We start from the raw sequence: 24,578 nt of genomic DNA on the forward strand, positions 1-24,578 counted from the left end.
TGTTACATTAAAAAATATGAGGTTCCCATAAACCCCACACCTCATGCCCTCCACTCCTCCCACATCAACCTCTTTCATCACTGTGGCACATTTATTGCATTTGGCAAATATATTTTGGAGCTCTGCTGCACCGCATGGATTATAGTTTACCTGTAGTTTACACTCTCCCGCAGTACATTCAGTGGGGTATGGCAGGACATAGTAGTAGTAGAGTTTTATAGATGCTTCTGTTGACATGCTTCTCATATATTTTCTGCTTTTGGCCGTAGTTTTCTTTGGAAGGGATTCTAGACAGGAGGCGCCATCCGAGTCCGTTGTTCTGCATTTGTTTATCTGTCACATCAGCAGACATTTGGCTTGTGCCTGCGAGACAGGGTTAAATAATACACTGTGGAAACAGAAAAACTTATTTTAATATTCAAACCTCCACATTCTCTGTGATCTAACAAAGTTTAAAATAATCACATAATAAACATTTAATCCCACTTTGTGACTCGCAGTGCTCATCCTTCAGGTGTGCCCTGGTGTCCTTTGTAAAACCAGCCAACTTCCCGGTGCTGTGTCTCCTCAGAGCCCCCTGGTCCCTCTGCCTCCTTGTCCTCCTGAGGCGTCTTGGTGGAGTCTCCTTACCAACGCCGTGGCAGTGCCTGCTGGCAGAGGCACCGCACCCGTGCTTCCCCCTGCTGCCCACCCTCCTTGTGGCACCTCCAGTCTTCAGCTGGAAGACCAAGGTGGAGAGTGGAGGCACCTGCAGGCCACACAGCACAGCACAGCTCAGACCCCCTCCAGGCTGCTCTCTGAGGCCAAGGTCCCCTCTTGCCTGCTTCATGTCTTGGGTGAGCAGAAGGACTTTTAAGAAGACAGCCTTGATGACCCCCTCCGCTTGGCTGCCTCATCTTTGAAGATGACTATTTACTGAGTGCCTGTGTGCACCAGGCCCTGAGATGCACAGTGGTCTGCGCAGTGCAGCCTCTTCCCCTGGGAGCTGCAACCGCATTGAGGGCAGGCTGGGGTGGGAGGAGCTCTGCTGAGAAGGGGCCTGGCAAGTTCGGTTCTGAGTGAGGGGAGTGAGCCTGCTGAGGAGGGGAAGCTGGGCCTAGGCTGAGTGAGGACTTGAGAGTGGGAGGAGGGCAGGAAGGGCTGGAGGGGAAGCACTGGCCCCCTCCCAGGGCAGGGGAGCAGGGAGTGTGCAGACTGGGAAGTGGTACAGTCCTCGCTTCCACGTAGAGTGGCCAGGAGGGAGGACAGAAGCAAAGGGACTAGGAGACTTTTGTACAGGGGTTCAGGGGACAGGGGAAGGAGGCCGGGAGAGCAGTGGGGAGAGAGCAAGGAGAGGTCACAACTGCTGCGGGCAGGGCTTGGAGGCAGATGGATGTGGGAGGGAGGAAGGGGATCCCGGGAGATCCCTAGGGTTCTGCTGGGGCACCCGGGGAGGGTCGGAGGGTGTAAGGAAGGAGGAGGCTCATGGCGTGGACGTCCCTGTGGAGGTGTGGAGAGGCCCGCAGGCAGCTGGGTGTGAAGTCTGCACCTAGGAGCACAGTCTGCTGGGGGTCATGGCAGCAGCGGCAGTGAGGCGCAAGAGCCAGTGGCACTTTCCTGGATGGTGAGAGATTGTGGGATAGAACTGTGAGTGGGGAGGGGAGTTGTTCGTGATTGAAAATGGGGGGTGCAGTGTGTGGGTCTGATGGCAGAGTGGGGGGCAGAGCAGATGGGGGTGGAGAAACAGGAGAGGGTCCTATGCTGGCATTAAGGGAGGGGTGTTTCTGGAGAGTGTGGCCCGCCCTGTCAAGTGCTGGGACAGGCCAGTGACATGGGGGTAACGGTCTTCCTGGTTTTGGGATAAGGGATCCCTGGCACCCGTGTCAGGCCCCATAGCTTGAGTGGTGAGGCAGAAGCCAGATGGCAGGGCTGAGGCGCATCTGGGTTCTGAAGTGGTGGCGTCGCTGTTGATGCAGAGGAGTAGCCTGTGACGCTTGGGACTGGCGCAGAGCTGGGAGAGGAAGAGCCTGCGTGAGTGCCACCCCAGAGAAGCTGGCCTGAAGGAAAGTGTAAAGAAGCAGGTGACATGGACAGCTCAGTAGAGAGTCCTTGGACACAGGGACACATCAGCACTCCTTATGGAAAGGAAGGACAGATGGGCAGGTAGAGTTGGTGCGCTTGAAGCATGACCTTGCTGGTGTTCATTTTCAGAGGCTTCCTTTCTCTCTGAAGGGGCAGGTGGGCGTGTGTGGGGGAAAGGTGCAGCCAAGGGGGCCCTGGGGGGCTGGCACTGCAGGCAGCAGGAGGCACAGGGAGTGTGATTTGACCAGCAGGGCCTGTGACTGGAGTGGAGAGGACAGTGCTGGACTCATCCCAGGAGGGCCTTCCAGCAGGGTTTGGGGAAGAGTTGACTGAGCAAGTTCTCTTGCCCAGCATTCTAGACCTGCTCTGTCCAGTATGGCAGGAAGTAGACACATATGGCAATTTATATTTAAACTCAGTAAAATTGAGTAAAATTAACTCAGTTCCTCAGTGGCAGCTGTCCGCATTTCAGGTGCTCAGTGGCTCCTGAGCTGGACTGTCACTGCATGCACCCTGTGCCCAGCTCACCCTCCCTGCCAGCCTTGGGCTCTGTGCCCTGGTCTACTCTGGCCAACTGTTCTCTGAGCCATAGAGACATGCTACTTCCTGCTTCTCACCGCCATGATGTTCCTTCTCTCACCTGGAATGCCCTTCCTTTGCACCTTCCCAAGTCCAGACTATGAACAACCCCCCTTTGGCTTCAATGCATTTTCCCAGTGGAGCGTTGCCTGGTCTTTCCAACCAGAAGTGCTCCATCTTCCTGCTTCCACCCCTCACCTCCCAGCCAGATCCACTCTTAGTCAACGATTGTTCAGTGAACATCATCCTTTGGATCTAAATAAATCTTGTCAGGGATTTTGGTTTCTGCTGCACTCCTTCTGGGATGTAACTGATGCTTGGTGGAGTACCTGTGGAAGGTGGCAGCCCATGGGAATGGGACAGAGTCGAGGCAAGGCTCAGCTTGGTAGCCCACCCCCTTTTCCCCGCTTTGGGCTCCTCAAGTTCATTGCTCTGAAAGGGCTGTACCACCCCAGCTATGATGGGTCAGGTTTACCACGTGGGCCATCTTCCACAAGTGCTTATTGAGAGTCTATCCAGCAGCTCACCCTGGGAACCAATTTTATAATGTTATAGTCCAAAAGTGAGGAGAGAAGTCTAAGTGGATAATTGCAATGTAGTGGGATAAATGCTGCCTAGAGCATGAAATTGACCATTATCCCAGAGGCTCAGGGGAACAAGTTTGGGCTGCCCCTGGGGAGACCTGTGTATAGTTGGGTAGTGGGCACTGGAATGAAATGTTAGCCTGAGGAAAAGAGAATTCTCATGAAACAGGTGAGAACATGAGACCTCCATCTGAGTAGCTAGGGTAGTCTCTGATTTCCAGTCTCTGGCTACCAGGGTAGGGACTTGGAATCTTCTGAGCATATCTGCCCACATGTGGGGTAGGAAGTGAGCATGCTCATCTCGGAACACACTGAGAAAGGAGTTGTGGGTAATCTCAGAGTCCATCAGCCCAGGGAGGAAGAGCTTCAGGATGTGGAGCTAAGCCTGATTGCCAAGGTCAGCAGCTGGGTCTGCAGTGAGCAACCCATAGGACAGACAGCTGGCCCAAGTGTCCTGGAGGGCTTTCTGGAAGTCACCCCATAGTGAGAGCATGACTTCATTCAGAGAAAGAAGAGTTCTTTTAATTTTTTGATACTTGTGAAACTTGTTTCACAGATTGGAATTTGGTCAATTCCCCCCCACCCCCCCACGGCTTTTTGCTTGCTGTCTGCTCTCTGTGTCCATTTGCTGTGTGTTCTTCTGTGTCTGTATTTTAATTTATTCCCCTCCCCTTGCAGCTTGCTTGTTGTCTGCTCTCTGTGTCCATTAGCTGCATGTTGTCCTGTGGGTTTTTTTTTCTTCTTTTTTTGCTTTGTCTCCCTTTTTGTTGCGTCACATTTCTGCGTCAGCTCTCTGTGGTGCTGGTGGGCCAGGTAGCACTCTGTGGTGCTGGCGGGTGAGCCTGCCTTCACAGGGCGGCCCTGGGACATGAACCTAGGGCTCCCATATGGTAGACTGGAGCCCAACTGATTGAGCCATAGCTGCTTCCCTGGTCAATTTTTATAAATGTTCCACGTGCCCTTAAAAAGAAGTTGTGTTCTGTGGTTGAGTTTGCTATATATGTCCTTTACAATCAATGGAGCTATTCAAATTTCCTGTCCTTACTGATTTTTTTTTGCCTATTCTACCACTTCCTAAGAGGGGATATTTGAAAATTTTTGCTATGATTATGGATTTCTTTTTTTTTTAGTTCTGTGTGTTTTTGCATCATTTATTTTGGACTGTATTGTTAGATAGATCATTAAAAGTGATCTCTTACTGGTATATTGAATCTTTTATTATTTGAAATGCCCATCTTTATTTCTAGAATTGCATCTTGCTAATAAAGCAAACACTGACTTTCTTTTGGTTGGTATTTGCTTGGCAATAACTTTTTCCCCCCAGTCTTTTCTTTTGAAGATTTCCATATTGCTACTTTTGAGATGATTTTCTTGAAATCAACATAGACTACTACAGCTTTTAAACATTTCTGATAGTGTTTATTTTATTTTATTTATTTATTTTTATTGACTTTGTAATAATATTACATTAAAAATGTATATATGAGGTCCCATTCAACCCCACCCCCCCACCCCACCTCTCCCCCCCCCCCCCCCCCCAGCAACACTCGTTCCCATCATCATGACACATCCATTGCATTTGGTAAGTACATCTTTGGGCACCTCTGCACCTCATGGTCAATGGTCCACATCATGGCCCATACTCTCCCCCATTCCATCCAGTGGGCCCTGTGAGGATTTACAATGTCCGGTTATTGCCCCTGAAGCACCATCCAGGGCATCTCCATGTCCCAAAGACGCCTCCAGCTCTCATCTCTTCCTGCCTTTCCCCATACCCATCAGCCACCATGTTTATTTTAAATGAAACATTTAGCCCATTTAACTTTTATGCAGTTACTGATATGTTTGGTTTTACATTTAATATTTTACTTTGGTCTTTTCTTTGTCCTCATGTTGTAATTATTTTTCTTGCCTCCCCGCCTTCGTTTGGGTGGAGTGGTTTTTGTTTTTTTTTAAATTTCATCCCTCCCATGCTAATTTGGAAAGTTATGTCCTCTGTTTTCTAGTATTTTAGTGGTTATTCCAGAAATTAAAGCATATCTCATTAGTTTGTCAAATTCTAATGCTGGTAAATACATTTACTCTCCTCTCAAGTATTCCAGGTCCTTAGATTTAATTACATTTATACCCTTTGCGATGTATATAGCTCTTGTGATAGAATTTGATTTTGCCTTTGTAACCTCACAAGTCATAATTAATACTGTTTTATATTGTCAGTGTTTGTTTAGACTTTCACATGTACTTACCTTTTAATTTTGCTCTTCATTTCCTCTTGCATCCTAGATCTTTTTCTGGGGATAGTTTTACTTTTATCTGAAATACCTTCCTTAAAATTTCTTTTAGAATCTAGGATCTCTTGGTTGTAAAATCTTGTTTTTGTCTGAAAATATCCTTTTGTCCTTAGTTTTTTAAAATGTATTTTTTATTTTTAAAAAAGATACTTAGATTACACAAACTGTTACACACAAAAAATAAGGGATTCCCATGTGCCCCACTCCCAACACATCCCACCCTTCCCCACATTAACAACTTCTTTCATTAGTGTGGTACATTCACTGCAATTGATGAACACATTTGGAGCATTCCCACTAAGCATGGATTATAGTTTACATTGTAGTTTACAATCTTCCACTCAATTCTGTAGGTTATGGCAGGATATATAATGGCCTGTATCTGTCATTGCAATGTCATTCAAGACAATTCTAAGTTCCCCAAATGCCCCCATATTATACCTCTTTTTCCCTCTCCCTGCCTTCAGCAGCTCCAGTGGCCACTGTCTCCACATCAATAATATATTTTCTTCTATTGGTAGAGTCCCAATAAGTCTATAGTAGAATACCAGTAAGTCCACTAGTCCATATTTTATTCCCCAATCCTGAGGATTCTGGGATGGTGATGCCCACTCCACCTCTGATTGAGAGGGGGCTTTGATCCCATATGGCTGATAGATGGGACTCTCTTGCTTACGGTTGTAGACTCTCAGTTCCTTGGTGTGGTGATTATCCAACCTCACTTCCTTGTTAGTTATCCTGGGTGAGTCCAGGGAACTACACAGTAGGTGTTGCAACTCCACTAAGGCCCAGAGATTCAAGTCTCTTGGACTTGAATAGAAGAGTTTTGTCCTTGTTTTTGACAATTATTTTTACTCAGTTGAGAATTTTAGATTAGCAATTTTGCCCCAGCCCATTGTTTTTCTGCTAAGTGGTCATCTATCAGGCTATTGTTCCTTTCATAGTGGTGTTTCTTGCTCTTATTGCTTTTGAAAATTTCTATTTTTAGTATTATGCAAATTCATTATAATATGTGTGGGTGGGAATTTCTCTTTATCCTGTTTACTCTCTGGGTGGATGGTTTTCATTAGTTTTGTAAAATTCATAGCTGTTATCTCTTCACCTGTTGCTTTGGATTCTTTCTATTCCTCTTAACTGTAGCTCCAGTTGACTGTGTATTAGTTCTCACTTCCTTCTCACATTTCTTAACTTTCTCTTCTTTATTATCTCTCAAATTGTCATTCTATGACATTTTGATTAATTTCTTCCAACCCGTATTTATATATGTGTAATTTGATGTTAACTCATCTACTGGATTTTAATAGTTTAGTCTTTTTCTTTCTCATAAATTTTTGTTTTTATTTTTAATTTTTTTTACTCTTTTAGTTCATTTTAATGACTCCATTACTTTTCAGATATTTTCAAGGTTAGTGTTTATTCCTGCCAATTTACCAAGTGTAGTTTGTTTTTTATTTTATAACTTTGCCCGATAATTCCATTACCCGAATATATTTATTCCTATCCACTTTTGCTGTCTGTGATTTCTGCTGGTTCTTGGTCCTTGGTACCTTATTGGTTTTCTTGTCTCTTGAAATGCACAAGATGGAAGAATCGAAAGGTAGGGTAATACACTTTAGCACTGTTGGAGAATTTTTTCTTTAGAAACTGTAGCAGTTTGATATTGTTTATGAATTCTAAAAATAGATATTGGATTATGTTTATAAACTGGTGTGTCCCTCCAGACATATTAGAGTATATTTGATTCAGAGGTTTCACTTTTACTTAATTAAATTATGATTAGGACTTTGATTGGACCACATCAGTAGGGTGTTGAGTCCCTGCCCCTTGGTGGGTGGGAACTCACAGAGAAAAGACATGTTAAAGGACAGAGTTCAGAGTTTTGTGCTGGAGTTCAGGAAGTGGAACACACAGGAGAAGAACATGGAGGAGTAGAGATGGCTCCTAAGACATGGCAGAAGTCCTGGGGAGAGAGACAGAGCCATTCACCTGATGCTACAGCTGACCTTGTGGAGCGAGCACAGCACCTGAGCCCAGAGAGAAACGCAGCCCTGGGAAGAAAGGAACCCAAGAAGCCTGACCTCTTAGCAGATGTTGGCAGCCATCTTGCCCCAACATGTGGCAATAGACTTTGGTGAGGGAAGTAACTTATGCTTTATGGCCTGGTAACTGTAAGCTTCTACTCCAAATAAATACCCTTTATAAAAGCCAACACATTTCTAGTATTTTGCATCAGCACCCCTTTTGTTGACTAATACAGAATATGGTACCAGGAGTGGGATCATGCTTATGAAATTATCAAAATGCTGGAATGGTTTTATAAATGAGTAAGGGTATTTTTTTGGAAGAGTTGTGAGATGCTTGGTAGAAAAGACCTACAGTGCTTTGAAGAGACTGTTGATAGTAATACGAACTCTAAAGAGACTTTTTATGAGGCCGTAGAAGGAAATGATGAAAGTATTATTGGAAACCAGAGGAAAGGGGATCTGTGTTTTAAAGTCTCAGAGAACTTAGCAAGTTTAACTCTTGGTATTTAATGGAAGGTAGAAAGTGAAAATGGCAAAGTAAACTTGGAGAGTGCAGCTTGGCTTCTCTTTGCAACTCATAGCAAAATGCTAGATGAGGGAGATAAGCTGAGGACTAAACTGTTGGGCACAAAGAAAACAGAAACTGATTCTGGAAATTCTAAGCCTCTGGAAATATAGCTCCCAGATGAGAGTGCCACATTTGATGACTTAACTAAACTTGGAACTTGTCAATCAGGATTGAAGATGCAGTTATCTCAGAAAGATTTGTGGAAAATCTTACTGTTTGATAGCTTGGACCCCTGCTTCCGGCAAGCTAAACAAGTTATTTGAGAGCTCTGTATGAACAAAACTGTTGTCAGCTTGGACTAAAAGGGACATGGAAAGGAGAGATTGAAGGAGAAACAGCTTTAAGAGGAAAACCATGGAAGCTGAGATCTGGAATTAAGACATCTCCTTGGGCCAAGAGAGGAACCCCACCCATGTGTACAGAGAGGGTGAGTTTGCTCTGGCAGTTGGAGAGGGTGGATGTCCCCACCCGATGTTCAGGGAGAGTTTTGCTGCCCCAGGGTACAGAGAGGGTGGAGCACATACCCCAAAGATTAGGACAGTTAAGGTCAGCACCCCACAGGTCTAAGAGGGGTGGACCTGTCCCCCATGGATTAGGGAAGGCCAGGTGGTCAACTCATTGCTTTGAGAGGTTAGGGAGGATGTTGTCTTCACTTCAGTCTACTAAGGGGATTAAGACTCTAACCCAAAGATTGGGTAAAGTGTGGCAATCACCCCAATGCTCTTAGAGGGTGAGGTCTAGAGCTTGGTTGACACCCAGGTCCTTGGTGTTGGTGGAACCAAGAAAATGGCCATTGGGCAAGCCTATGGAAAGTGTGGGTCCCCATGTGACCCCAAGGAGAAGAAACCATTGTCTTAAGAATAACTCTCAAACTTTGAAATTGAATGGAGGGTGCCCTTGCAGGTTTACTAAACTGTAGAGGATCTGAGACTCAGGTTTCCCTCCCGGATTCTCCTTATGGTGATGGAAATATTTATCTTTTGTCTGTGTACTGGAAGCAGATAAATGGTTTTGTAAGTTTCAGAAGTCTACAGCCAGACTGGACTTGCCCTAAGACAAATTGTATTTCTTTAAACTGATTCTGATATGATTCTGTATTTAGCATTATACTGGTTTAAGGTTTTTTTTTGTCTTTGTTTTTGTTTTTTTAAAATATTGTAATGACTTTTTGGAATTCAGAGGGTGGAGTGTAGTAGTTTGATATTGTTTATGAACTCCAAAAATAGGTATTGGATTCTGTTTGTAGACTGGTCTGTCCCTCCAGGCATATTAGAGTATATTGGATTCAGAGCTTTCACTTTTACTTGATTAAATAATGATTAAGACTTTGATGGGGCAATGTCAGTAGGTGTTGAGTCCCCACCCTCTTGATGGGTGGGGACTCACAGAGAAACCGCACCACAGAGAAGGGATTTGGAGTTGTAAGGCTGGAGTCTGGAAAGTAAGCACGCAGAGGAGCAGAGCAGCTGAGCCCAGAAAGAATCAAGCCATGGGGAGAGAGACAGAGTTGGTTGTCTGATAGTCTACAGCTGGCCTTGTGGAGAGAGCAGGGCAGCAGAGCCCAGAAAGAATCGAGCCCTGGGAAGAGAGGAACCCAGGAGGCCTGAACCCTCACAGACGTCAGCAGCCATCTTGTTCCAACATGTGGAAATAGACTTTGGTGAGGAAGTAACTTATGCTTTTTGGCCTGGTAACTGTAAGCTTATACCCAAATAAATACCCTTCATGAAAACTGATATATTTCTGGTATTTTGCATCCTCACTCCCTTGGCTGACTAATACAGAAACCTTGAGTTATTTCTATATGAGGGGAGATGGAAGTCCTGGTCTAAGGACATAGGCAGCATGTCTGAGGGCAGTGGAAACTCTGAAAGGTGTTTGGCAAGTTCTAGCATATATGCTCTTGCCAGCATCAGCTGTCAGTGACAGGTGGCTCTGTTCACATACCAGCCATGTTCCGCAACTGCGTCTATGCTCTTCCAGCCAAGTGCATTCACCACCTTGAGCAGGGAAGGAGCTGAGGGCTCTGCAGTTCACAGAGAAGGAAACAGAAAGAAAGTCAGCAGACATATTCTACCCAGAGGCACATAGCAAAAGTCTTTTTTCTCAACTCCATTAGCAAGGGATTGAATCCCGGCATTGTTTTGGATCTGGAAGCTTCAAGGAATAATACAGCAAATGTATTCCTCATCCTTTTCTCTGTCCCTTTCTCTTACCTTCTATTGTTACTCTAGAATTATACCAGTAAAATAAGGCTTAAAAATTTCTCATTTGAATGGCACGTTGCAAATTACAGTGTACATTTTCACAACCCTGAAATGTGGGTATTTTATCTTCTCCATTTAGAATGAGAACTGAGGCTGAGAAGAGTTGAGTCACAGCAATTAGTCAGGGGCTGCTGAGCTGAGGTCCTCCATGGAGGAGGCTGCCAAGGAACCAGGATCACAGGTTGCAGAGGCGCCCACGCCCCCAGGAGCTTCTCTTTGGGAGTAGTGGAGCCACTTGCATTCAGAGTTCTGTTCCTGGTCTAGGAGGGGCAGAACCAAAGGCCTCCAGCTGCCTTTCTGTCCCTCCTTGGACACTTAACCCTGTTCATGGGGTCTGGTGCTTTTTCAGCAAGTGTACGTGATCTTTTTGCAATCCTGCTTCTGCAGCCCCCACCCCCTTCTCTGTGGCCACTGAATATAGGATTTTTAAAAATCTCTACCAGTTGTTTTTATTCTTTTGTGAATGATATATCCATGTGCATTGCCCATTTGCCTCTTGGGAGAAGCAACCTTTTCCTTACTGATTTCTAAGGTGATTTTCTTTATGATTTTCTGCTTTGGTTTCATTCATTTACATGTCTTCCTCATTACACAATTATATAAATATTTAATGATTTCTTATATTAACTTCATTGTCACTTTTTTTCTCCATTTTAATGTCTATTTTTATCTGAAATTTATTTTGATGACTCTGTAAGTCAAGATGCAGTCGTGGGGGAGCAGATGTGGCTCAAGCTGTTGAGTGTCTGCTTCCCACATGGGAGATCCTCAGTTCAGTTTTCCATGCCTCCTTAAAAAAAACAACAACAACAAGCAAAACAAAACAAACAACTCAGGGGAGCCAATGTGGCTCAGTGGTTGGGTGCTGGCTTCCCATATATGAGGTCCTGGGTTCATTCCCTGGCCCCTGGTACCTAAAAAAAAAAAGATTCAGTTAGGAAAATGGATTCCACTCTAACATTTCAGACAGAGCACATTTAATACAAGGAATTGGTTAGAAAGGTGTTAGTGTTTCTGGAGGAGTAAGTGTGATAAAGAAGAGAGTTGGAGGAGGAAGATGAAGAAGAGGTCCTGCACAGAGGTCATAGTTGGTGGTACTCCCAGGCTGGATCCCTCAAGTCTGCACAGCTGCTGCACTGTTGGAGATGCTGCTGTGCTTGGCTCTAGGTCCTCCCAAAAGGGGCTGCTTCCTTTGGGGCTCTATGCCAGAAAAGCCATATGTATGAGTCAGAAGGAGGAAAGCCTCTCTGTCCCCTTTTCTGCCTCTAATAATTCCTACTGGGGAACCCAGCATAAATTCAGCTGATGTGCTGTGGTAGGCAGAACTCAACCTTGGCCCCAAGATTTCTGCCCCCTGGTGTACAAGCTTTGTAGAATTCACTCTCCTTGAGTGTGGGTAGAACCTGTAAATAAGGTGAACTTTAAAGCCTGTCATTATGCTATTTACATGGCAAAAGAGATTTTGTAAATGTAATTAAGGTTACTAATTGACTTTGAGTTAATCAAAAGGGAGATTATCTGGATGTGCCTGACATAATCATATAAGCTCTTTAAATCTGGGTCCAGGGAACAGAGATGGAGAAAGAAATTTGAAGCAAGAGAAGGATTCAATGTGAGGGAGAGTCTCCTTTGCTGGCTCAGAGTGGCAAGAAATGCAGGCAGCCTGTGGATGCTAAAAGTAGCCCCCAAATGACAGCTGGCAAGGAATTGGGGACTTCAGTCCTACAGTTGCAGGGAACTGAAATCTACCACTGAGTCCTAGATGAGAGCTCAGCTGACTGACACCTTGACTGCAGCCTTGTGAGACTTTTGACTTAGAGATCCCAGCCATGCTGTTTCTGGATTTCTTTACAACTGTGTACTAATAAATGAGTGTTGTTTTAAACTGCTAAGTTTTGGGTAACTTGTTATGCTGCAGTAGATAACTAATACCCAAATGAACTTTGGAGATGTAGTTTGCAGACTTCCAGCCCCAACAGTGTAAAAGAGCAGGAATGGACAACCAGTAAATAACCAGCAGAGTGAAGATTGTGTTTTTGTTTGTTTGTTTCATTTCTCGGGTTAGCCACTTGACTCAGTACTCTTTTACAATTAATCAAACATTTCCCTACTGAGGAAGAGTACCACCATTATCATATAGTAACTTATTATATATACATGCCCTTTCAGAGTGTTCTGATCAATTCTGTTTCACTGATATCCATGTTTTTACACCAAATCTATGCCAAAACCCATCTTATTATTTTTCATCCAGAAGAGGAAAGATGCTTGATCATTAACATGTAAGAAGCATTCAGCCTTCTCGGGCAGCAGGGAAATGTAAAGTGAAACAAGGCTGAGGTACCACTTTGTCACTTCCATTGCAAACCCCATTGAAAATAGCAGGCTGACAAGCATACTGGGAAAGGGGCACTTCTATGTTGCTGGGGGATCAAACTGGTGCATCCACCCTGGAGAACAGCTTGGCATTGCCCAGGAAGGCCGAGGATGGCCACATCTTTGTGACCTAGCAGCCAGCCCTGCTCATAGGAATACGCTCTAGGAAAGTCAGCATATATGTTAAAGGAGACACATCTGAGGAGGTTCATGTGCAAATATTTGTAAGTAACCAGTCTGCTTGGGACTGGATATATGAATACACTTCATTTAAAACAAAGAATGAATCTACATGCATAAACATGAATAAATCTTGAAAACATATCCTGTAGGAACCTGACATAGAATGTAAGTAGCAGTAGGATATGTGCAGTGTGATGCCATCTGTGCCCATTTCCTGAATACCTAAACCAGTAGGATATATTGTTACGGGCATAAGCGTGTGTGGCGGCAGAATAGAAATATTCGTCAGGAGGAGGCCCCCCCACTGGAGATGTAGACACCTGTGGGAGGACTTGAAGAGGATGTTGGAAAGCACTATGCCTTCTTCCATGTACTTGAAAGCACTATGCCTTCTTCCCTTCCGTGCCTTACAAAGAAATCTAGGACATCCTGTGATTTTTCTGGCCATTCTCAGATAACAAAAAAAGTTCTGTGTATACTTTTGCTCACAAAATAGTCACTACAGTAATTAAAATGTCCAGATACATGTGCTTTAGTTGAGGTAATGCTGTTAGGCATAACAAACACAAAAAATATATATAATGGCTCAAACATGATAGAATTTTTTGTTTTTCTTTGTCCTTGATGGTGGAGATTAAAAGTACTATTTCAATTTTTGATTGTACTAGAAATATGGGTTAGAAGGAAAGAGGATGCATATCTTCCAAATTACTGAAGAACAAAAAATATCAGGGTATAACCCAGTTTTCTAACAACTGAATATTAAATGAAAATATATTTTACTTCAAGTGACTTTATAACATGTTAGTTTTAATCTTTGTTTCCAGTAGGATATACAACAACACAAAAGCAGTCCTATAGAGTAGTTCTTGGTAATAATATTTACTATTATTTTTCACCTATTACATATATTTTGATAAACTCTTTCAGTGTATGCCTATCATATGCTCTGGTCTTTTTTTTTTCTATTCTTTTTTTCCTTCTGTACATCATTTGGACCCTTTCCGTTGACCTCTGCGGGTCGTAAACCCAGACTTATGTTGTGTCCAATCTGCTGTTAACCCCATACAATGATTTTTCTTTCATATTTTGTACTTTGCAGTTCTAGGATGCATTTTGTTCTGTTTTTCTTTTAATTTTTAACTCTTTGTTGAGATACTCCATGCCCATTTTATCCAACATGTTCTCCTCTATGTTCTGTAATGTTATCATCACAGTTAATTTTGAAATCCTTGCTAATTTTAATATTTGGATCATCTCTGGATATGCTTCTGTTGACTGTCTATTTTCTATTACCAGTCACTCTTCTTGCCCCACTGCATATTTAGGAGTTCTTTATTGTGTACTGGACATCATGAATGAAATGTTGCAGGGACTGTAGATTGTTTCTTCCCTCTGAGAATGTACTGAAATGAGTGGGTTACCTTGTTTCTGTCATGGCTTGAGTTTAGGCTTTGGCAGATCTGTTTCAGTTTTGCCTGTAACCCCAGGCCATGATCTCAGTCCTGGGTATGGCCTTTGTGGGGGGGATTCAACAACACACCTCCACTCCATCTGGGCTTGGAACTCCACTGTCTCCCTCAACTTTCTGTGTGATCGTCAGTCATCCAGCAGCTTGCCTGGGAGTCCCAGAGACTCATGTCATGCAATTTAAGATTTGCTCAAGGACCTGAGGAGGAGTTTTTACATAGACTTTTGGGATTCCTTTTCTAGAGCTGACTAGGAAGCCCGTAACTGTGGTCTCTGCGGAACAGTTTAGGAGATGGCCTGAGGGGGAAAGCGGGGTGAGCCGCAGGCCTCTCCTCTGGCACGTACTGACGGCTGGGTCTCACCTGAGGAGGTCTGACACATCATGGCCCACATGATCAAGCTGAAGTCATTAGTTATGTTGCTGTCATTAGAAAAAATGAGTTTTAGCTTAATCGAAAAAGGTGTTTGTTGAGAGATTTTGTCATGCATGGTATTGAATTTTGTCAAATTATTTTTTCTGTACTTATTGAAGTAATTTTCTATTTTTATTCTATTAATAGCATGAATTTTAGTGATAGATATACCAATTTCTTTTGGCCAATTTTGCATTCCTGCTATAAATTCTACTTGGTCATATTTTTTTTTCTCATGACTACAGATGCGAAAAACTTTTAGCAAAACAAATCCAAGAAAATATTAAAAAAATGAAAAAAGTGAAAATTGCAAATTGGTATCTTTGTGGTCATGAGATACTGATTTGTGATTTTCATTTATATCTTTGTCATATTTTAAAATCAGGATTATGCTTATTTTATTCAACAATTTTGAAAGTCCCTCTTCTGTTTTCTGAGAGTTTGTGTAAGATTGGTATTGTTATTTCTTTACATATTCAAGAAACATGGCTGGAAGTTTCTTTGTGGGAAGATATTTGAAAACAAATTCAGTTTTTTCTATACCTATAGGGCTCTACAGATTTTCCTTTTTAGTTTGTGTCATTTTTGGGAAATTGTCTTTTTCAAAATTTGTCCATTGCTCCATCAGTACCACACTGTGTTGATTAATGTAGCTATAAATTATAGTAAGTCTTAAAATCAATAGAGTGAGAAAGCAGGTGTAGCTCAGTGGTTAAGCATCTGCTTCCCAGATACAAGGTTCAATCCCTGGTACCTCATAAAAAAAAAAAATCAAGTAGGGTGATTCCTCCACCTTTTAATTTTCAAAATTGTTTTACCTATTCTAGTTTTTTTGCCTTTCCATATATGTTTTAAAATAATCTTGTTTATAAATCCAGGAAAGGAAATATTGCTTGGATTTGAAAGGAAATTCATTAAACTGATAGTTTTATTTTAAGAGAGCTGACATTTTTACTATGTTGACTCTTCCATTCCTTGAACATGATGTGTCTCTGTACTTATTTATATCTTTGATTTCATTCATCAGTGTTTTGTGGTTTTCAGTGTGCAAGTCCCATTCTTAGATTTACATCTAAGTATTTTATTTTTAAGTGATTGTAAATGGTATTATGTTATAATTTTGTTTCCATGTGTTCATTGCTATATATATATATAAATACAGTTGATTTTTATATGTTGATCTTGTATCCTGCAACCTTCCTAACTCATTTAGTTCTAGGACACTTTTTGTAGATTCCATAGGATTTTCTACATAGATTATTCTGCCATCTACATAAAGAGGCAGTTTTATTTCTTCCTTTCCAATCTGTATGTCTTTTATTTCTTTTTCTTACCTTATTGCTATGGGTGGGATCCCAATACTGTGTTGAAGGATTGTGGTGTAAGAGATAAACTGAGGAGACAGTTTTAAAATTTTGTTAAAAACTTATTTGGGTTTTATTATTCTATTCCAAATAGGAATTGTTTCTGTGCCAAACTGAAAGTGGTAAAGAGCTCCAGTGAGGGAGTGGAAAGGGGAAGCTGGTATAGGGCAAATGCAGAGGCAATTGAGGTGTTGTAATTGGATATCTAAGAAGCATTACCTCATTGGGACTGTTTCCAGTAGACAGCCCCTTCCTAAAGAGTCTAATTTTGGTTGACTGGAATTTAAGTTTTATCTCCTGGTACAGCAGGCCATTATGGAAAGGTTGCCTCTCCCAAGTTTCACTCATGTTACTTGGGTTTGACAGTCATGGATTAGCCAAGGCCCATCACCCTATTCTAATGGCCTTCTTTATTTTATTTTAACAGTGATGAGAGTGGAAATCCTTATCTTGCCCTCATTCAATCTTAGAGGAAAACCATTATGTCTTTCACTATTAAAATATTCTTAAAATATTCTCTCTAAGCCAAACTCAGCATATAAATGCACTACCCTCTCCCCCCCTGCGCCCCCCCCGCCCCAGTGTGGTGTGGGAGGAAGGGCGCCCGGCTTGCCACAGTAGCAAACGGTGCAGCAAGAAGTGATACCGCCTCTGCCCACTGGGCCTAGATAAGGTGACCACGCCTGACTAGGCCTTTGCTGCTAACGGCTGGCCGGCGCTGCCCTCCCCCTTTTTATCTCCCGCCTAGCCCAACATCCGGCCAGCTCTCACTCCCCTTTTCCCCTCTCCTATTCCAAACCTCTCCGCCAGCCCTCTGCTTAGCAACCACTTACAATCACCTATCAGGAAGCAGTACCCGCCCGCACCTATCAAATCCTTCCACGCAGTCCCTAACCCTATAAAGCTATGTCCCCTTCCGCAATAAACCGGACTTGCGTACCAGACCTGGTCTCCGCGGCATTCTTTCTCCCCTCGCCGCGCGTCCTCCACGCCTGAGAGCCCCTCTGAGGCTGTCTGCCGCAGCCTCAGACGCCTTTGCAGCCAGCTGACCCCTCCAAACCCCCCCGTCAGCGTCGGGGTGCAAGCCGCCCCAGCCGCAACTGGCGCCCTCTCCTATTCCAAACCTCTCCGCCAGCCCTCTGCTTAGCAACCACTTACAATCACCTATCAGGAAGCAGTACCCGCCCGCACCTATCAAATCCTTCCACGCAGTCCCTAACCCTATAAAGCTATGTCCCCTTCCGCAATAAACCGGACTTGCGTACCAGACCTGGTCTCCGCGGCATTCTTTCTCCCCTCGCCGCGCGTCCTCCACGCCTGAGAGCCCCTCTGAGGCTGTCTGCCGCAGCCTCAGACGCCTTTGCAGCCAGCTGACCCCTCCAAACCCCCCCGTCAGCGTCGGGGTGCAAGCCGCCCCAGCCGCAACTGGCGCCCAACTGCTTCCTGATAGGTGTGGGACATGACTCCCAGAAAAAAAAGAAAAAATATAATATTGAAAGTGATGTCATCAACATGGCAACATAAAAGGTCCCCTGAAAAACCCTCCCCAGAGATTCAGCAAATATAAGGACAAATTCCACAGCTTAGAACTCTGAATGATGGTCAAAACTGGAGAAGGACTCCACAAATGTTGAAATGAAGAAAGAGACAATTTGAACCAGCTTGTCTTCTTCCCTGCCCCTTGCTCAGGCCTTCACATCTTGGAGTTCTCCAGAGGCGACAGACTGGGACCCTCCCACCAAGGAAACAGACTGTAGAGGAATTCAGAACAGTGAGTTAGAACCCTATGCATATCCAGGCACAGGGACCCAAGTATGTAGGGTGGGACAGTAGCCGCTGAGGAGTGCTGCATATATAAGGGCCCCCAGAGGGAGTGGAAAAAGAGAAACCATGGAAGAAAGGTCAAAACGAGCTATACTCATTCAAGACAATGCAAAATGGGCTTTTCTGTATTGACTGACCTTTCTGGGTTGATCCCATCTGGCTCCCCAGGGTGGGATACCCTAATGGGGAAGAAACCAGAGACAGAAAATCCTCACAGAGGAAAAAAAAAATTACCACGGTGGTGGTGGTGGGGGGGGTGGGCAGGGAGTGGCGGCGTTAAACTGAACTGCTATAGGATTGGAGGGTCCCAGAACTAAAAAGTGTAAGGAAAACATAACCCTGATTGAGGGAAGGAATTTAAACAAATCATAGGGGCTGGTAAGAAAATCAACACAGAAACCAACAGAAGAGATCAAGATTCCCAGAGAACCAGATGAAAGGAGGCTTTCTCTTAGAGTAAAACAGTTGCATAAAAAGTGCAATCTTAAAAATTGTAACACATATCTAGGGCAAGAATCAGATAAAGAAAAGCTGAGAAAATCTGATCAATTAAACTTGGGCTGTTCTAAAGGTGCAGAATACATTGAACTAAGTGTCAAAGAAGAGCCTTAATACAAAGACAATCAACAATAAAACCCTAGATAAGAGGCAGAAACTGACCTTCAGAGACAACACATCAACTTATTCGTATGCCCAGACACCAGCAAAAGAGTTTAAAATATCCACAGACAGAAACTGAGAGAGTTCGTCAACAAAAGACCTGCCCCTAGAGAATTACTAAGGGAGGTCTGCAGTTTGAAAAGAACAGACACAAGAGAGTAGCTTGGAGTAGTGTGAAGAAATGAAGATCGTCTATAAGGGTAACTAAAAGGGTAAATGTGAAACCCAGTAGTACTGTGTCCTCAATATACAACTCTTCATTTTAATTCCTATAAGAGTCAGAATGTAATCGAACAAGAAAAAGGCATATTTCCTTGGACATGCAAAATATAGAGGCAATGTTGGACAATAGAGGGTAAACAGAGAGATATGAGAGCGAAAGACATATAGAAATATTTTGGCTTTTATAATGAGAATTTATTTGGTTAAAAGCTTACCCTTCTGAGGCCTAGAAAGTGTCCAAATCAAGGCATCATCAAGAGATGCTATATCACCAAGCTGCAGCTCTGGGCAGTCAGGAAATGGCGGCATCATCTAAAGATGCTTTCTTGCTGAGCTCACCTGTGGGCAATCCAGCACGTGGCAGGACACAATACCAGTCTGCTCTTCTCTCCCCTCTCCTCTGAGCCTGTGGCTTTTCTGTCTTCTGTGCTCATCAACTTTTAGAGGCCTCTTTCCATCTCTCCTGCTTTATTTTCCTGTGTATGAGGCTTTCGGTCCTCTATTTATAAAAGACCCTAGTGAGAGGATTGAGACCCACCCTGGGTCACACAATCTAAACCGAGGCATTTAACAGAAGTCATTTTATCAAGAGTTCCCACCTACAATAGGTGTATATGCACAGGAATGGATTAGCTCAAAGACCATGGTCTTTTCTGGGATGCACAAAAAGCTTCAAACTGTCAAAGGGGACATTACTAGCGACCCCACAGAAATAAAAAGGAACATAAGAGGATAGTGTGAACAACTGTATGCCAAGAAATTAGAAAACCTTGATAAAATGGGAAAATTCCCAGAAACATACAGTTTTCACTGACTCTAGAAGAAATGGAAGATTTCAATAGACTAATCATAAGTAAAGAGATTGAATCAGTCATCAAAAAATACCCGACAAAAGAAAAGCCAAGGACCAGATTACTTCATAGGTGAATTTGACCAACCATTCCATGAAGACTTAATACCAATTCTGCACAAACTCTTCCAAAAATTGAACAGGAGGGAACACTACCAAATCATTCTATGAGGCCAGCATTATCCTAATACCAAAGCCAATAAAAGTATTACTGTAATAGAAAAGAAAATTACAGACCAATTTTCATATGAATATAGTTGTAAAAATCCTTAACAAAATACTTGCAAATTGAATCCACAGCACATTAAAAGAATTATACACCATGATCAAGTGGGTTTTATCCAAGGTATGCAAGGGTGGTTCAACATAAGAAAATAAATTAATGTAATATTTCACATTAAAAAAATGAAAAAAAATATCATCTCCACTGACACAGAAAAGTCATTTGACAAACTCTAGCATCCTTTCTTGATAAAAACAATTTGAAAAATAGGAATAGAAATAAACTTTGTCAACATAACAAAGGGCATATATAAAAAACTACAGTGAATATCATGATGGTGAAAAATGGAATGATTTCCCTCTAAAATCTGAAACAAGACAAGATGTCCACTGTCAATGGTTAGGCAAGAAAACAAAATAAAAGGCATCCAATTGGAAAGCAAGAATAAAGCTTTCACTATTTGCAGAGGTGTGATCCTAAATAAGAAAGTCCCTAAAAATCTGCAACAAAGTTACTAGAGCAAAGTGGTAGGATACATGATGAACACAGAAACACTAGTGTTTCTATACACTAGTGAAGAGTAATCTGTGGAGAAAATTAAGCAAAAAACATTCCATTCACAATAACAACAAAAAGAATCAAATATCTAAAAATAAATTTAACTGAGTATGTAAAGGACTTGTACACAGAAAACTACAAAACATTGCTAAAAGAAATCAAATAAGGGGAATGAATGTGGCTCAAGCAATTGGGCACCCACCTCCCACATGAGAGATACTAGGTTTGGTTTCTGGTGCCTCCTGAAGAAGACGAGAAGACAATGAGTAGACAGATGAGGGAGTCATCTTGGGATGGGGGTGGTGGAGGGGGATAAAAATAAAACAAACAAAAAAGACATCAAATAAGACTCAAATAAATGAAAGGGCCCTCCATATTCATGAATTGGAAGACTAAATATTGTTAAGATGTAAATTCTACTCAAAATGATTTACAAATTCAACACAATCCCAATAAAAATCCCAATAGCCTATTTTTCAGAAATGGAAAAGCCAATTATCAAATTTATTTGGAAGGGTCAGAGGTCCTGGATAGCCAAAAAACATCTTGAAAGAGAAGAATGAAATTGGGGGATTCTTACTTCCTACTTTAAAGTATATTTCAAAACTATAGGGGTCAAATCAGCATGGTACTGGCAGAAAGATTGATATATTGACCAATGGAATTGAATTGAAAGTTCAGAAATAGATCCTCACATCTATGGCCAATTAATTTTTGACAAGATTACCAAGTCCACCCAATTGGGAAAGCCTAGTCTTCAGCAAATAGTGCTGGGAAAACTGTATATCCATATGCAAGAGAATGAAGGAGGACCTCTGTCTTATACCACGTACAAAAATTAGCTCAACATGGATCAAAGACCTAAGTCAAACTCGTAGAAGAAAATGTAGGGAATCATCTTCAGTACTAGGCAGTGGTTTCTCAGACTTCACCCTCAAAGCACAAGCAACAAAAGAGAAAATGGATAAATAGGACCTCTTCAAAAGTAAAAACTGTTGCACCTCAAAGAACTTTGTCATGAAAGTGAAAAGACAACTTATTCAATGGGAGAAAATATTTGGAAAGCACATATCTGATAAGAGTTTATATCCAGAATATATAAAGAAATACTACAACTCAACAGTAAAGAGACAACCCATTTAAAAAATGGGCAAAAGATTTGAATAGACATTTCTCTGAAGAGGATATACAAATGAGAAGATGCTCAACATCAATAGCTATTAGGGAAATGCAAATCAAAACTACAATGAGATATCATTTCATGCCTTATAAAATGGGCATTACTGAAAAAACCAGAAAACTACATGTGCTGGAGAGAATGTGGAAAAATAGGAACACTCGTTCACTACTGGTGGGAATGTAAAATGATGCAGTCACTGTGGAAGACAGTTTGGCATTTTCCCAGGAAGCTACATATAGAATTACCATGTGACCCAACAATCCTGCTACTATATATATACCCAGAAGAAAAGGGACTTGAACAGGTATTTGCACACCAATGTTCATAGTGACAATATTTACAGTTGCCAAGAGATGGATTCAGTGCAAGTGTCCATGAGCCAATGAATGGATATACAAATGTGGTATCACATACAGTATAATGTTAGTCAGCTGTATAAAGAAGTTAAGTACTGATGCATGCAACAACATGGATGAACATTGAGGATATTATGCTGAATGAAATACTGTATGATATCACTGATATGAACTTATAATAATAATTAACTTCATAGAATTAGAATCTAGGTTATAGTTTACTAGGGGATAGATAGGGTTTAGAGAATGGGGAGTTGATGCTTATATTGTAAATAATTTCTATTTAGGATAATTGTAAAGGTTTAGAAATGGATGATCGTGGTAGTATTATAACCCAATATTGTAAGTATAATTAACAGTACTGAAGTGTATAGGAGAATGTGGGTAAAAGGGGAAACTTCAGGTCATGGATGTTGCTTGAGTAAAAATTGAAAGGTAAAACATAAGACTGTATGACATAGTGAACCATATTATAAACAATGTAGTTGTTAGTACAAGTATAGGAATGTTCTTTCATGGACTATAAAAAATATATGACACTAATATGAGGTTTAATAATAGAGTGGTATATGGAAAAATATACCTAACATAAACTATGAATGATAACTAATAGTATTTTAATTATCTTTCATCAATTATTACAAAGATGACTACTGTTAAAAAATACTACAGTTATAAAAAAATTGCTATTATCAATTGTAACAAATATTCCACAGCAATGCAAGAGGTTGGTAGTGGAGCAGTGTATGGGAATCCTGTATTTTATGTATGATTGATCTATAAACCCACAATTTCTCTAATATATATAAAAAAAGAATTAATCTTCAAAGAAAATACCATCTAATAAATATTGAATATTTTTCTTACTGTAAATATCCCCCACTCAATTAAGAAATATGAAAATAAATTCATTTCCACAGTGCTTTATTTGTTTTTGTCTCAGAAATTTTTATTAACATTAAGTTTAAAAGGATATGGAATCCTTCATGAATTTGCACATCATCTTTGTGCAGGGGCCATGCTAATCTTCTTTGTATCATTCCAATTTTAATATATATGCTGCTGAAGTGAGCATTCCACAGTGCTTTAAATAGACAAATTCCATGAGTATTAACAAAAATAAATTCATTCAATAACAAAACAGAAAAAGAATGATATTAGCTATAGATTATTTTGTAGGTGATTTTTTCAAGTTCAGGAAGTTCTTGTCTCTTCCTAGTTTGCTTAGAGTTTTTATCAAGAATGCTGTTGAAATTTGTCAAATACTTTCCCTTCGTCAATTGATAGGACCATGTGATTTTTCTTCTTTAACCTGTTAATATGGTGGATTGCATTAATTGATTTTTGAATATTGAACCAGCCTTGCATCCCTGGTATAAATCCCACTTGGTCATGGTATATAATTCTTTTTTGAATATTGTTTTTATAGGAGGTACGAGGGATTGAACCTGGGACCTTGTACGTGCGAAGCAGGCACTCATCCACTCAGCTACATCTGCTTCCCTATAGTTCTTCTTTATGTATTTGCTGGATTGTACAGGCATACCTTGGAGATGTTGCAGGTTTGGTTCCAGACCACCACAATAAAGCAAATATCACAATAAAGTAAGTTACATGAATTTTTGGTTTCCCAGTGCATATAAAAGTTATGTTTACACTATATTGTAGGTTATTAAGCATGCAATAGCATTATGTCTAAAAAAAAATGTACATACCTTAATTAAAATATGACATAGAGGGGAAGAAGATGTAGCTCAAGTGGTTGAACACTTACTTCCCATGTACGAGGTCCCAGGTTCAATACCCAGTACCTCCTAAAAACAAATGAACAACAACAAAAACCCAATTCTCGTTGGGGAGTAGATGTAAATCAGTGCTTGAGCACCTGCTTCCCATGTCTGACGTCCTGGGTTCAATCCCTGGTTCTGTCATGTTTCTCCTAACAGTGGGAAGTAGTTTTTCTTTTAACAAATGGCAGCTGACTTGCTGAATTCACACTGCACACCCTCTGCTCTTTGGTGGACGGTAGCTTGCATCTCAGCTTATTCCACACTGTGCTGTGCAGAGTCTGCCTTGCATGTGCCCATTTCAAGGACCAGCTAACTAGTTGGCACAGACTCCTTCCTGGCACTCTTCTCTCTAGGATTTTACCTCTCACTTTCTAGCTGTTCTTGTCCTTGGCTCACCACGCCAGTAAGACTGGAAGTTTTCTACTAGTGTTTTAGCTGCCCCTCATGCTGCAGTGTAGGCCTCCTTCAGGCTGAAAACTGTAAATACTGAGGGATTTAGTCAATGTAATTACCTTCCTCTAGGGCATCTCCTGCTTTTGAATGCTCTCTAGGGCCTTCAGATAAATGTTTTTTATGTTTTGTCTGGAGTTTATAGTTGCTGTCTGCCATTGCTTTGTGGTCATTACTCAATGTGCCCCCTTGGACCTTGGCATTGAGCTGTGGAGTGAGCATGGCCTGTTTGTTGGGGATGCACATGTCTTTCCTTTTGGTAAATAATGTGGGGAATGCTACGTG

At 41.8% G+C, this 24,578-nt stretch overlaps 1 protein-coding gene and 1 non-coding gene across 11 annotated transcripts in view; one reads left to right on the top strand and one right to left on the bottom strand.

The window, feature by feature from the left end:
* Positions 1-24,578, top strand: part of PCBP3 (poly(rC) binding protein 3) — a 398,007-nt gene that overhangs the window by 189,583 nt on the left and 183,846 nt on the right. Inside the window, exon 1 of one of the 10 annotated variants that reach the window (XM_058296365.1) lies at positions 17,879-17,951. The exons of 8 other annotated variants lie outside the window; for them this stretch is intronic. The gene's annotated coding sequence lies outside the window, so the exon portion shown is untranslated. Of the gene's footprint in view, positions 1-17,878; positions 17,952-23,488; positions 23,659-24,578 lie in introns of those variants that run through there. One more of the 10 variants, XM_058296364.2, reaches the window with a different exon arrangement.
* Positions 23,022-23,128, bottom strand: LOC111767124 (U6 spliceosomal RNA). Its single transcript, XR_002799015.1, has one exon. It is a non-coding gene; the product is annotated as a U6 spliceosomal RNA (small nuclear RNA).

Source organism: Dasypus novemcinctus, chromosome 4, assembly GCF_030445035.2.
Source record: "Dasypus novemcinctus isolate mDasNov1 chromosome 4, mDasNov1.1.hap2, whole genome shotgun sequence".
Taxonomy (NCBI): domain Eukaryota; kingdom Metazoa; phylum Chordata; class Mammalia; order Cingulata; family Dasypodidae; genus Dasypus; species Dasypus novemcinctus.